General features: G+C 37.1%; 1 non-coding gene across 1 annotated transcript; it reads left to right on the top strand.

Moving 5' to 3' along the window:
• Positions 1-434: 434 nt before the first annotated feature.
• On the top strand, positions 435-562 carry LOC115029322 (small nucleolar RNA SNORA17). The gene has a single exon (XR_003834891.1). It is a non-coding gene; the product is annotated as a small nucleolar RNA SNORA17 (small nucleolar RNA).
• The last annotated feature ends 13322 nt before the right edge of the window (positions 563-13884 follow it).

Raw genomic sequence — 13884 nt, 5'->3', positions numbered from 1 at the left:
CATCTGGGTTCTTTCCAGCTTCTGGATATTATAAATAAGGCTGCTATGAACATAGTGGAGCATGTGTCCTTCTTACCGGTTGGAACATCTTCTGGATATATGCCCAGGAGAGGTATTGCTGGATCTGAATAATCTAAGGCTACAGGTAGGACTGAAATCATGTTCCCTGTGTTATTTTTCACTAATATTAAGTGCTCACAGTAGCTATAATTATGTTTCTAATTAAATAGTTTAGAAATCAGTCTTTGTCTCAGTGTCATGTCAGGTGAAGTATAAATGCTTAGGGAATAAGGAATATGAAAATAACAATGGCCCGGACAAAAGAGTAGCTTAGAGTAGAGCCTAGAGTTTGCTGAACTTTAATCTCAGCTAACAGAGAAGCCACAGCAAGGTGATTGCAAGTAGGTTTTCTTAGGTAAAAAATTAGGGATCATTAGGCCCCTACTTTGCAGGTGTGGCTGCTATATCATCTGTGCATCCACAGGTGGCAGAGAGGAGAGCATTTATGTCTATGTTCAGTATTCTGAGCTGTGAACACCTGGATGATGAGTAGCCAGACAATCTCTGGAATAAAATGAGCTTGATAAACCACCAGTCTAATGTCAGGCATGCCTGGATAGGCTCCTAGTCCTGGGAGCAAACTTAAGACCAGTAGAACCCTGCCTGGGACCACCATGAATGCTGAGCAGGAGGGAGTCCCACAAAAAGAACCCTAGCAAAGAGTCATGCATTAGTGCAGGCCAGACAAGGAGTGATCCTCAGATGATCAACAAACCAGCTCAATAGGACCTGAACAGGGAGGTAACCTCAAATGTACCAAGTCCATGGAAGCACAGTGAAATCAGAACATCCATAAGATGACCCCTGCCACATGACATGGTACTTGTGAGTTGAACTTGAATACAGAGAGACTGGGTACAATGGAGCAGAGCAAGTAAGTGAGGGAGAAATGGAAGAGAAAGAAAATAGAAAGACATAGACCACCATGAAGAGAGACAGGACTGTAGACTCAAGGATAGTAAGGAACAGGCTGCTGTGACTAGCTGGTAATGCTACTCAGGACCATGGTGGGGTCTTGACCTGTGTCACCACTGGGGGCCAAGTCTAACCAAAAGGTCATCCTTGCAATTATCAAGAAGTTTGTCCTAATGATATTGAAGGACTTAACTGGTGGTTATGATAGTAGTATTTTAAGGCTAAGCTTCTCATTTTTCAAGATAATTTAATAGAAATCACTTATGCAGTCTACATGCAAAGCTGGTTGATTGTATCTTCCTGATCTGATAGTTAGGTAATAGATGCTATTTTTTAACAACTTCTGTAAAATGAATACAATCTTTAATAAAGCACATTGAACAAGTTAATGACAGTTATGATTAACCATACCTTCTCTATCCTATCTTACCATTTTTACCACTTATAATGGATGAGTCACCAATCTATCAATCTGCATGGTAATTTAAACACTTATTATGAACAGATATTTTACATTTTTGCCATTGAAAATCAATAAGAAAAAAATATGTTTTTCTGTTGAAACATGAGCTCAGTTTTCACAGCTCCATAATTTAGGTGCTTCCTTTAGGAAATACCATGTATTACATTAAAAGACCATAAAAAGATCCTGGAAGGCCATTAACAGGCTGCTTTGCTTTCCTCTGAGCTCCTTGTGGGTTTAAAACTTTTCCTTCTGTTTGCATCCTTTGAGAAGAGACAAGAGAGACTGCATCATTAGCCGCAGAAACACTGTACAGAGGCTGGCCCTGAAATGCTCTCGCTTTAGCTTAAGCTCTAGGAACTGAAAGCTGCTGTCCCTGGCTCACTGTCTTCTTTAGCCCTTCAGACTATTAGACTCTGATTGAATGTTACAGTAGATGCTATGGATGGCCAAACCTGGATTGTGGATTCTACTATATACAGAAAACAAGGCTGATATAAGAAAATCAACAATTTCAAATTTTCACAATAGGATGTCTATACATATTGAGCTTTGTGAATTGCTTCAGTGTAAAGAGCTTTTGTGAATGAAAATATGAATATTCCATATTTGAGGGTGTTTTTTAACCTTCAAAATAAGTTTTACAGAAATATTGTTCATTTTTTTTAAACAAATTGGTATGTATATTTTGGGCATTTTCACTGCCTCCCTCCACTAACCTCCTCCTCCCTAAGCTTTTCTTCAAAACTAGAACTCACTAAAGTTAGCTGTGTTTTGTTGGGTTTGTTTGGTGACCCACTAGGTTTGATTATAGTTGCTTGTTCATGCATGGTTAGGGATGGGATTTTTTTTTGCTAGAATCCAAGCTGTGTATTAGCAGCAACAGCACTGAAGAAAATGACTCTGCCATTACTCATTAAATGGCCACAGTTCCTTAGTGAATGTCAGGGCATTCTATGTCCTCCATCTTGCTTGAGGAAGTAGTGATACATTCACTTCTGTCCTGAACATGTGCAGATAGCCACAGTTGCATTGAGTTTACAAGTGCGCATCTCATGAACCGACATGTCCAGAAAAGAGTGTTTCTACTCTTCTACAACCTCTGACTCCTACCTACATCCTTTCTACCTGCTCTTCCACTATGTTCCCTGGGCCTGTGCTATATGCATGTCCCATTTAGAACTGGGCACTCTATATTCTCTTATTCTCTTCCATTTGTTCAGCTGTGAGTCTTGCATTACTGTTTCCCACTGCAAAATTAAGCTTTTCTGAGGAAGACCGAAAGAATTGCTAACCCTTGTGGCTAAACTTAAGTAGTGGCCATATTACACCATATCCAGGACTACAATTAAAGTACAGAAAAATGTATATGTAACATAAAGTAATCTCAATCCTCACCGAGAATCATCAGGTTGACATTTAGGAGACTGATACTATAATTCTAGTGGAATTGCTTGTTTGGCCAGTTCAGTAGACTAAGTTATTGGCACCAAGTGTCATTTCATTGCCATAACTTTGCAACTATGTACTCTCATACCATTCATCATTGAGTTAAAGATGAAACTCACTAGGGCCAACATGTCCTTTAAAAATATGTACTCACATATCATTCATCATGGAGTTAAATGATGAAACTCACTAGGGCCAACATGATTCATAGTGATGACAGACCAGTGCTAAATTTGTGATTTGAGAAGCTCTGCATGTTCTTATCTGTGTGTGAACTCTAGAGCATCAATGAGAATATCAAGATTCCAAAGGATTGTTGACAGTTTCTTGCAATATATCTTCATGCCCTGGAACTCAGGTTTGGTAAAAGAATGATAGCCACATGCATGCAAGACATGATGACAGCACAGACACACATAAAGGTGCAATTTGGGATAAAAAGCTAATTCTAAAATGACTAAATGTTTATGTATTTCTCAGATGTAGGGGTGGGAGAGCATTTGTATCCAGATTTTTTGTGTTTGTTCTACTAAATAATATATCAAGGCATACAAATGGGAATATGGACTCTGCCGTTCAGCTTTCAAAGTTTCGTTTTTACAATACTGTGTGAACTTTTAGTTAAGTATGTATATTTCTCAGACTATTGAATAAATGTATTTTCCAATGTGTTAAGTATGTGAAGAGAGGCATGGCTGTTAACAAACTACAACTGTTACTCATCTCTAGAGGATTTAAATGTTACATGGTTTTGTCTCTGTTATTGATTAAATTAATTAAATAGACTAGCATTTTGAAAAAGCATATATCTTCTATGAAGAAACAAATTATTCATGTAATAATTTCAGTTATGAAATTATATTCCGTAAGAAGAAATTAATGATAATGTTGTGACAAGTTTGCTGCTTTATTTCATGGTTCTATGAGAATATATATTGATGCAAATGCCTTTTTAAATGCTGTTAAATTATATTCCCTCTATAATAAGAACACTATCCAGATCACCTGAGAAAATCCCACATATGTAAGCAGTTGTCCCTTTTCCAAGTTCTCCTAGATCTCTCATACTTCCCTGTTTATCCAACTTCAGGCTCTTCTCCTCCTATTTCTCTCCCCCATCCCTTTCCCTCCCTCCCTCCCTCACCCCTCTCTTCCTACCTCCCCCTTCTCTTTCCTCCCTCCACCCTCTATTCCTCCCTCTTTTCTTCCCTCCCTTCCTTCGACCTACCCTCTGTTCCTCCCTCCCTCTCTAACAACAACAACAACAACACCCTCAAAAACGAAACAAAAAAAAATGAGGCAGTACTTTTGTTACTATTTTTCTCTTTACCATAAGTCAGCATTTACTATTTATATTTCTCTTGTTTTAAAATAAGTAGCAAATAACATGAGGTTTCTCTATTGTTTGCATTGTATTCTTTTTTTTTTTTTTTTTTTTTTTTTTTTAGGCAATTTCTTCATTTACATTTCCAATGCTATCCTAAAAGTCCTTATTCTTTGAATGTTTCAGAAACTTTATTTTTTTCATCTTTGTTCTAAACATACTTTGCAACAGTCCTCTGTTGCACTATAGCCAGCTCTAGCTTATTGCTCCCCCTCTTAAGTCAGTTTACTGGCTTGGTCAAGATCTTCAAAATTTTATCCAATATTATATGCAGTAGTGAAGTATAAGTACCACATGGTATTCGTTGTCAAAGTGTGAAATTAACTTATTGGTCCATTATATTGGTAATAATGGCTCTCTTATTCCTTCCCTTGATTCTCTAAACATTGTCAATATTGGATATACAGCATGACAATTGCAGATATTGCAAACTAACTCTCAAATATTCATCCATAGTTTTTAAAAATGAAGATTTTTTTTTACCACATAGGTTTTATGTGATTATGTGAGATCTTAAGTACAATTTCACCATAGGCCATTTAGGTCATAACAGTGCAGTTTGAGACTATTTAGATTCTTTCTCAATTAACGTGCAATTTCTCAGGATAAACTTTTAGCCACATATTTTTATGCACCTGTAGTATTCTCTACTTCTCACAACCTCTCACGTTACTTTTGTTTTCATGTGCTTGCTCTTATTTGCCCTAGAACATTTGCATCCCATATTTAGGATAATTTCATTTTATTCACCATTTACTCCACATACTGAAGACATTCCTCTTAATTAATCAAAGAAAGATTATTAAATATATGTCAACATCACTGGCAATGCTTAAATGAGATTTAAAGAACATGCCATGACAGAAATTGGGTATCCTGTTGTTCTCAGCCTGATACAATTGATCAGGGTAATTCAGAAGGGCTAGCTACTTTATGAGGCTATCAGCTTACTCAGGTGAAATGCTACCCCAAACCTGTGAAGTGACAGGGGAATAGAGAGGACGGGACAGATTCTATACATAGTTAAGTGGTCAGACTGATAAAAGAGAACAAGAGTTGATGCCCAGGATGAGGAAATGTCCAGAAGGCCAAATCTCCAGATTAAAATAAAATAGATTATCAAAGTGACAAAGTCAAGTGGAAAGTGAGACCATTAAGTTAGGAACCATGGGAAAAATGCAAACCTGAATAATGAGGATTTTATTTTTTTTCAGAAAACTAGTTGTTCTAAAATGGTTTTGGATGACATATTTCCTTCCTTAGGTTAATTATACAAATGTATCGTTAGGATCATTCACAAAGTATAATACCTATCACAAACTCTACAATGCAAATATGTCAGGAGCCATAATGGGACAAGCTAATAACTAGCAGGTGATCTTCCTGACATGGCGTGCTTCAGATTATTATATAATCTGCGACAGGTTTACCATTATATAGCAAGGCCATAAGGAAACTCATTTTAGGAAAGATTCTTGCTATTAATATGCTTTACCTATTATTACTAAGCATATATGACAACCACTAGGTAATAGTCCACACTTTTGAATAGATCTCTGCAGATCAATGAAGATGTACTGTCTTGTAGTGATGCTATATAGACAAATAGATGACTTCTTAAGTCTTAATGATGATCCTATAAGAATTCCTAAAATTATGTCAGTGATTATTAAGTTCTTTTATAGTGGGACTGCTATTAGATCCTTTTCTGACCATCAATACTGCAATGAGAACTCTGTCTGTCCTCCTATGTGCTACCAGTTAATTGCTCTTAGTAACCAGACTTTCTCTTTCTCAGAGCACATTCCAAGAGGTTGTAAAGCAATTAACCAAAGGTCATAAAAAGGGAACTAACCATTTATTATAGGTGCTAAAACAAAAGATAAAATATTGACTGGGTTAATCTATTCAAAACTTCACTAATAACTTAGTTATGCTTTTAAACCTCCTGTGAACCTGTGGATCTGTGACAGGTGATGGATGTTTAGCCAGATAATTACTCCTACTGGATGTACTTGTAAACATTTGCCGTTGTAAACTTCTATTTCAACTGATGATTGATTTTTTTTTGTGAACTGGTGATGAACTCTGTAACATGTGATCATGTATTATGAAAGATGTCTAAGTACTGAGAACAGAGATGAGATGGAGAAGAATCTTTTCCCTTACTAGAATTTTGCCCCCTTTCCTCACTTAGAGAATTTTTCCCCTTCCTTCCTCGCTTAGGATCTTTCTGCTTTTCCCCTTACTTAGCTTCCATAGGAAACTTTTTACAACTTAGTAATAAATGCTATACTTACTTTTCTATATGTCCCTTTTCTCCTTTGGCTCTTGACAAGGAGGCTGAAAGTTAGAACCACAGAGTTCCTGCTGAGATAAAACAAAGGCCACATTACTTAAACCTCAGCTGGTTAGGCTACAGGTGTTAATCACCTAAGCCAGCAGCTTTATGCCCTCAGAAAGAGCAAGAAAGTTTTCAGGGCCTTTTAGAAGCTATCACCCAGCATTTCAGTACAGTTAGAGAGCTAGAACATCCAGAGGGCCTCAGACTTTAAAGCCATTCACCAGAGTCCTACTCTGTGCCCCCACCACTAGTCTCTCTGGGCCAGGCACAAATAGACTTTCAACTCTCAAAGAGATATTTTAATACACTGGAGATAATCTACAGGAAAGATTTAATCTTAAATATAACTAACCATAGTCTCCGAATAAATTTTCTTGTATTTAAATGTAAATTGTAAGTGGAAAAAAGTAAATTTTGCTTTTTTTTTTTTAACGAAGATATTTGGCTCCTCTGAAAATATTTCTACTTTATATAAATCTTCTGTTCCCGTATATTATTTCTTTTCAAATAGTGAAATAAAACTTAAAAAGATAAAAAAAAAAACCTATCACACCAGAATTTAACAAAATAAGCAGTTAGAAGTAAAAAAAAAAAAAAAAAAAAAGAGAAGGCAGGAGTATCAGTGACCCACTTGTTCATACACTCAAGTTACCCATAAAGCACAAAGTTGGGAGCAATTATATATGTCCAAAGGACCTATAGAAAAATAAAGAAGAACAATGTATACAACAATTAAAAATAAATTTTAAAATGAGATAAAGATTCCTGAAGCAACATTATGAGACAAGGAACCTCTGAAGATCCCATTGAATTCATTTTGTTTTGGACACCTACTACTGAGCACACAGCCTATGCATGGCTCCAGATACATATGTAGCAGAGAATTGGCTTATCTGACATCAATGGGATGGGAGGCCCTTGGTCCTGTGGAGGCTTGATTCCCCAGGATAGCAGGATGCTAGAGCGGTGAAACAGGAGTGGGTGAGTGGGTGGAGAAGCACCCTCATAGAGGCAAAAGTGAGGGGGCAGGGGGTTGGGATTGGGGAGTTGTGGAGGGGTAACTGGGAAGGGGGTTACCACTTGAAATGTAAACAAGTAAAATGACTAAAAAAGGTCTTATCAGTGAAACTCTCTTTGAAGAATGTCATTTTCATTTGAAAGTGGTTATCAATTAGAAATTGCTTCTGGTTAGGATGTGGATGTGTGTCTGCTTCTCATTTCAGATCTAGGACCCAACTGCTGCAAATCCATGCATGCTGCTTCAGTCTCTGTGAGTTATTAGTATGTTGATCATATAGTTTTATTCAGCCTTTGTTTCCTTGGTGTCCTCTGTCTCCCCTTCCACAGGGTTCCTTGAGCCTTATTGGGAGGCTTTTGATGAAGACATTCCAATGGGAGTTAGTGCATTGAGCTCTCTTTGTGTACTGAGGTCTCTCTATTTGTTCTCATATGCTGTAGGAGGATGCTTTCTTGATGATAGCTGAGTAAGTCACAGATTTGTAAGTATAGCAGAATGACATCACAAATCTTTTCATTGCTATATCCTTTTAGTAGAACTATTGTACTTGGTTTTGTCTAGTCTCAGATTCTTGTTCATTCGAGTAGTGCCAGTATGGGTTCCAAATTGTGGAGAGGTCCTTAAGTCGCGGCAGATATTGTTTGGGTACTTTGTGCCACTAGCATATGTTGCAGGCAGGACACCATTGTGGATCAAAGGGTTTGTGGATTGGTAGGTGTTTACATTTTTCATTTGTTAGAATACTAAGTGTCTTACTGGATTAAAGATGTTTACATTTAGGAGTGAGGACTCTCACTAGCCTACTTCTAAGTGTTCCATGAGTTGTGTCAATATTGTCTTCATCATTGTGGTCCTGTCATCCATTTGTGGAGAGCAACTAATATTCTTCCCAATAGCCAAGGTTGTTTGGGGTTCCCATGGTAACATTTCGCCTCACAGTGTAATTATGTGTAACCTTATCCTGATACTGAAAGCTTCATTTTGTGACAAAAGAGGCCAGTTGGGGTTCTGTGTCCCCTGTTATTTGATTTCTTTTAGATTAACATCATGTATGTATATATTTTAGGGGGTTCCTGCTGTATGTATTCTTCATGTTTCTCCTCAAATGACTATTAATGTTTGCTGTCTCTCCTAGAACTCCCTCCCTTGGCTTCAGTCCCCATCTCCACTTGATCCTGTCTTTCCAGTTTCTGTAAATTCTTGCTAAATATTTTATTTTCCTTTTAGGTTCGCAATATCAGACTTGAACAGTGAGGTTGTGCTTCCCCCTGCTGGAAAATCTTGGAACAGGAGCTATTTTTATTCAGCATGAATGATGGGCATACAGCAGTAGATTAAAAACTTGAACCCATCTAGATGATTTTGAGTTAAAAATATTTCAACATTCCTTTCATTTTCCATTAATTCTTTTTCATCTTATTGTATTGTTATCCTTGTTCTCCATTTCTGTTTGTAGAAAATTATATATTAAGACAATTCGATTTTTTGCATTAGAAGTAATAAAGGTTGTTATCCAATATTTACATGTGGTAAATCAATGAGTTGTCTCAATCATTTCTGAATATGATTGTACTTAGAGGAGGTAAAGACAAAAGGAAATATATCATGTAATTGGGGATACAAATAACATATAAACATCAACTAAGTCCAGAGTGTGGGATTTATTTGCATTTAAAAAAATTCAGAGGCTTAGTGACAGTGCGTTTTATAAAAATCAGTGATTTATACTATTTCATAACCTAGAACTTAATATTTAATCATTTTAATTTATGTTATAATAAGTTATGCAAATAAAATTCCTTAATATAGGAAGAGTAATTGGACAATTCATCACCAGAGCCATCAAAATACAGTGACTTGCAATAAGACTTTAGCATGCCAGATATGCTACCATTAATGTAACCATGCTTTAAAATATGAAATAAACTTAATAATTTGGCCAATTTTGACCAAAACTTATTATTTTTGGTCCATAACTGAAGTCAATTTAGCTCTTATTAATCCTATTAGGCTACTTAGTAATTAAAATATGAATATAGAAATTAATGAAAACTTAACTAATTAGCCATTATTTCTATTTCAATTGCCATGCAAGTATGATTATATAGACGAATATGGTGGTTTTATTACAAATTTGACATGTACCTTCTTGTGTGTGAGTGTGTGTGTATGTGTGTGTGTGTGTCGGTAGCACTGTGGAGGATTTATGTGAAGCATGTGGCACAAATGAATATCACAGGAGTGCTTTCAAGTTTTGTTTTTTGCCTTCCACTACTGTAATTCCCAGAGGTGGGAATAAGGTCCCTAGGCTTGGCTGCAGCTACATTGGCCAACTAGGCAGCTTCTCAATGTTCTCTGTATTATTATTATTTTATTTTTTGGTTTTGCTTTCTTTTTTCAATTTTTTTATTAGATATTTTCTTCACTTACATTTCAAATGCTATCCTGAAAGTCACCTATACCCTACCCCCGCCCTGCTCCCCTACCCACCCACCCCTACTTCTTGGCCCTGTCGTTCCCCTGTACTGGGGCATATAAAGTTTGCAGTACCAAGGGGCTTCTCTTCCCAATGATGGCCGACTAGGCCATCTTCTGCTACATATGCAGCTAGAGACAGGCGCTATAATTGTAAAATGTCCATTTTACTCACTTTTAAAGTGACCATTTGAATGATGGTTGTTATAGAATTTTATAAAATGCCGTGTTCTGTTCTTTCTCTGGTTTGTTCTATGGATTATCGTGCTATATTTTCATCCACAAAATTAGTCTTACAGTTTTGAAGCAAGAGTTCACTTCATATAACATCAATCTATACTGTAGAGTTCTGTAAGTCAGGAGTCTGTTCTGCCTTCTTTTTTTGTTAAATTTGTTTTATATATTCATATTATTATACAGTTATGATGTGATTTGTCTTTATTTTAAAACTTAATTACAACATATTTTGATCATTTTCTTTCCTCTCCTCAATAATTATCCTATCCACAAGACTTTCCTACCAACAGACTCCATGTCTTTACTCCCTCTTCCTCTCTCTTAAAAGACAAACAAACCTAAAATAGAAGTCCAAACAAAACAAGCAAAGAAAAAAAAAAACATTTAAGACAAAAACTAAAAAAAGAAGTAAAAAGTGCCAAGTTTCTTACCATTAATTGTTTTAAATTAATTTGCTTTTAATCTACTTCTTAAAGTGACTTTAATACAAACATTATGTTAACAATACTTAGTTGTACTTTTTTTAATTCCTTGAATATTTCATACAGTGTGTTTTTATTATATTCACATCCTCTCTTGTCCTTACACTTAAACTTTGATCTTTCTGTAACCAGCCACATTATGTAGACATTTTTCTTTAATCCCATCAAGTCATAATTTTTGACTACATATTATTGTATGTGTCCTTTTTATTCTCTTTTTAAAATATATTATTTATTTATATTCCAAATGTTGCCCCATCCGTGGTCTGCATCACAGAGTTCTTCAATCCATTCCCATATCTGAGAGAGTCCACCCAAAATACTTTCTTCCACAGGGCCATCAAGTCTCTACAAGATTAGGTACATCCTCTACCACTGAGGCCAAACAAGTTAGTCCTCGTCCTCTGCTACCTTTATGCTGGGGGCCACAGACCTGCCCATGTATGTTCTTTGGTTGGTGGTTCATTCTCTGGGAGCTCTGAAGGGTTTTGGTTCTTTAACACTGTTGTTCTTCCTATAGAGTTGCAGTTCCTTTCACCTCCTTCTATCCTTCCCCTAACTCTTCCATAGGGGTCCCCAACCTCACTCTACTGGTTAGCTGTTAGTATCTGTGTCTTTGTTAGTCAGCTGCTGGTAGAGCCTCTCAGAGGATAGCTATCATGACTTCATAAATGGTTTCAGCATTTGGTGCCTGTGAGGGGATGGTTCCGAAATTGGGCTAGTCACTGGATGGCCTTTCCTCAAATAGAATAGAGGGGAATGGAATTTGTAAAACCTGTAAGTCCAGGCAGAGAGAGTACTGTTTTGAAGGTGGAAATTTCCAGGAGAGGACAATTGGAGGATGGGGTGGGGAATGCACAATGGAGACAAATAATAACAAAAATGCTGACATGTGTGTGTTTATGCTACATACACTGTTCTAAAATATAATGAAATTCACTTATAAACTAAATGGAAAATATATTTTTAAAAGAGTTTGTCTCATATGTCACATATAGAGGAACATAATCTGAATTACCTCATTGGTTCCTTATTATTTTATTTCATGTACATAGTGTCTTATAATTAAAATACTATTTTAATAAGAGAACACAAAGTGTTATCGATATTTCCATTTCACTGTGATTGTGTGGAAAGGAGAGCAGAGATGAATGAAGTCAGGATGATGCTGAGAACACAAGGTTAATGAGAATCATTTTTGTCAAATTGCCATTCCATGTAATTATTCACTTCTCTAGTAATTACAGCATTTTAGCATAAAATTATTCTCTTCATTTTGAATGTTATATTTTTCTTTCTTTTTTTCTTTATTTTTTAATTAGGTATTTATTACATTTACATTTCCAATGCTATCCCAAAAGTCCCCCACACACTCCCTCACCCACTCCCCTAACCACCCACTCCCAATTCTTGGCCCTGGTGTTCCCCTGTACTGGGGCATATAAAGTTTGCAAGACCAATGGGCCTCTCTTTCCACTGATGGCCAACTAGGCCATCTTCTGATACACATGCAGCTAGAGACACAAGCTCTGGGGGTACTGGTTAGTTCAAATTGTTCTTCCACCTATAGGGTTGCAGATCCCCCCAGCTCCTTGGTTACTTTTCCTAGCTCCTCTATTGGGGGCCCTCTGATCCATCCAATAATAGCTGACTGTGAGCATCCACTTCTGTGTTTGCTAGGCTCCAGCATAGTCTCACAAGAGACAGCTCTATCGGGGTCCTTTCAGCAAAATCTTGCTAGTCTATGCAATGGTGTCAGCGTTTGGAGGCTGACTATGGGATGGATACCCGGGTATGGCAGTCTCAAGATGGTCAATCCTTTCCTCTCAGCTCCAAACTTTGTCTCTGTAACTCCTTCCATGGGTGTTTTGTTCCAATTCTAATAAGGGGCAAAGTGTCCACACTTTGTCTTCGTTCTTCTTGAGTTTCATGTGTTTCGCAAATTGTGTCTATATCTTGGGTAACCTAAGTTTTGGGCTAATATCCACTTATCAGTGAGTACATATTGTGTGAGTTCCTTTGTAATTGTGTTACCTCACTCAGGATGATGCCCTCCAGGTCCATCCATTTGCCTAGGACTTTCATAAATTCATTCTTTTTAATAGCTGAGTAGTACTCCATTGTGTAAATGTACCACATTTTCTGTATCCATTCCTCTGTTGAGGGGCATCTGGGTTCTTTCCAGCTTCTGGCTATTATAAATAAGGCTGCTATGAACATAGGAGGAGCATGTGTCCTTCTTACTGGTTGGAACATCTTCTGGATATATGCCCAGGAAAGGTATTGCAGGATCCTCTGGTAGTACTATGTCCAATTTTCTGAGGAACTGCCAGACTGATTTCCAGAGTGATTGTACAAGCTTGCAATCCCACCAAATATGGAGGAGTGTTCCTCTTTCTCCACATCCACACCAGCATCTGCTGTCTCCTGAATTTTTGATCTTAGACATTCTGACTGGTGTGAAGTGGAATCTCAGGGTTGTTTTGATTTGCATTTCCCTGATGATTAAGGATGTTGAACATTTTTTCAGGTGCTTCTCAGCCATTTGGTATTCCTCAGGTGAGAATTCTTTGTTTAACTCTGAGCCCCATTTTTTAATTGGCTTATTTGATTTTCTGGAGTCCACCTTCTTGAGTTCTTTATGTATATTGGATAGTAGTCCCCTATCTGATTTAGGATAGGTAAAGATACTTTTCCAATCTGTTGGTGGGCTTTTTGTCTTATTGAGGGTGTCCTTTGCCTTAAGGAAGGTTTGCAATCTTATGAGGACCCATTTGTCAATTCTCAATCTTACAGCACAAGCCATTGCTGTTCTATTCAGGAGTTTTTACCCTGTGCCCATATCTTTGAGGCTTTTCCTGACTTTCTCTTCTAAATGTTTCAGTGTCTCTGGTTTTATGTGGAGTTCCTTAATCCACTTAGATTTGACCTTAGTACAAGGAGATAGGAATGGATCAATTCACATTCTTCTACATTATAATCACCAGTTGTGCCAGTACCATTTGGTGAAAATGCTGTCTTTTTTCCACTGGATGGTTTTAGCTCCCTTGTCAAAGA

Source organism: Mus caroli, unplaced genomic scaffold, assembly GCF_978045245.1.
Source record: "Mus caroli unplaced genomic scaffold, Mus_caroli_1 scaffold_12, whole genome shotgun sequence".
Taxonomy (NCBI): domain Eukaryota; kingdom Metazoa; phylum Chordata; class Mammalia; order Rodentia; family Muridae; genus Mus; species Mus caroli.
This window is presented reverse-complemented; position numbering and strand designations above follow the sequence as displayed.